Below are 1,435 nucleotides of genomic sequence, written 5' to 3'. Positions count from 1 at the left end.
CTTGCCACAAAATAATGAGCTGCATTATCATCCAGAAACACTCAGAACAACCCACAGCGTTACCTTCAGGATCCTTACAATTGTACTATTTTTACTTTTACAGCGAGTTCTGAAAGAAAGCAAATTTACTGGATTTTGATTTGTTTTCTAGTAAAATTATACCACTTGGAAACGGTTTCTGTGACCATCATGCTGCCATTTGATGAGTTTTAAAACTGGAAAAAACAGTAAACTTACTGCACTGACTGCGGTAAACAATCCAGCATAGGTGTCTTCAAAATACACCGGTACTGTCAAACTTTGGATTTGATAAGAATATGGGAAAGGTCTCTGTCCAGTGCTGCCGTCAGAGGAGGGGGGAGTAAAACTAACGTAAGAGCCGTAGGGGGAGGACGGGATATTTATGGGAAAATACGGGAGCAGAGTGGAAAAGGGATGTAAGAAACCATAGTTTCCCTCATGAATCCACCATCCATCCTGTGATGGAACTGGACCCGGTTCATCATTATGATGGGACAGAGAGAAACTTTCTTCCCTGAGTTCAGGTCCAGAACCTGCTGTCTGATCCGGAGCCCGTTCACTATCCACCGGCGTCCTGAGCTAACACGGTGCACATTAGCTTACTGAGCTAACACAGTGCACATTAGCTTACTGAGCTAACACAGTGCACATTAGCTTACTGAGCTAACACGGTGCACATTGGCTTACTGAGCTAACACAGTGCACGTTAGCTTCCTGAGCTAACACGGTGCACATTAGCTTCCTGAGCTAACACAGTGCACATTAGCTTCCTGAGCTAACAAGGTGCATATTAGCTTACTGAGCTAACACGGTGCACATTAGCTTCCTGAGCTAATATGGTGCATATTAGCTTACTGAGCTAACACGGTGCATATTAGCTTCCTTAGATAACATGGTGCACATTAGCTTACTGAGCTAACACAGAGCATATTAGCTTACTGAGCTAACACAGGGCACATTAGCTTCCTGAGCTAACACAGTGGACAGCAGCTTCCTGAGCTAGCACGGTGTACATTAGCTTCCTGAGCTAACACGGTGCATATTAGCTTACTGAGCTAACAAGGGGCACATTAGCTTCCTGAGCTAACACGGTGCATATTAGCTTACTGAGCTAACACGGGGCACATTAGCTTACTGAGCTAACATGGTGCATATTAGCTTCCTTAGCTAACACGGGGCACATTAGCTTCCTGAGCTAACATGGTGCATATTAGCTTCCTTAGCTAACACGGTGCACAACAGCTTACTGAGCTAACACAGTGGACATCAGCTTCCTGAGCTAGCACGGTGTACATTAGCTTCCTGAGCTAACACGGGGCACATCAGCTTCCTGAGCTAGCACGGTGTACATTAGCTTCCTGAGCTAACACGGGGCACATTAGCTTACTGAGCTAACACGGTTTACATTAATGTT

This window comes from Poecilia formosa, unplaced genomic scaffold (assembly GCF_000485575.1).
Source record: "Poecilia formosa unplaced genomic scaffold, Poecilia_formosa-5.1.2 Scaffold386, whole genome shotgun sequence".
NCBI classification, from domain to species: domain Eukaryota; kingdom Metazoa; phylum Chordata; class Actinopteri; order Cyprinodontiformes; family Poeciliidae; genus Poecilia; species Poecilia formosa.
Note: the sequence above shows the minus strand (reverse complement) of the source record.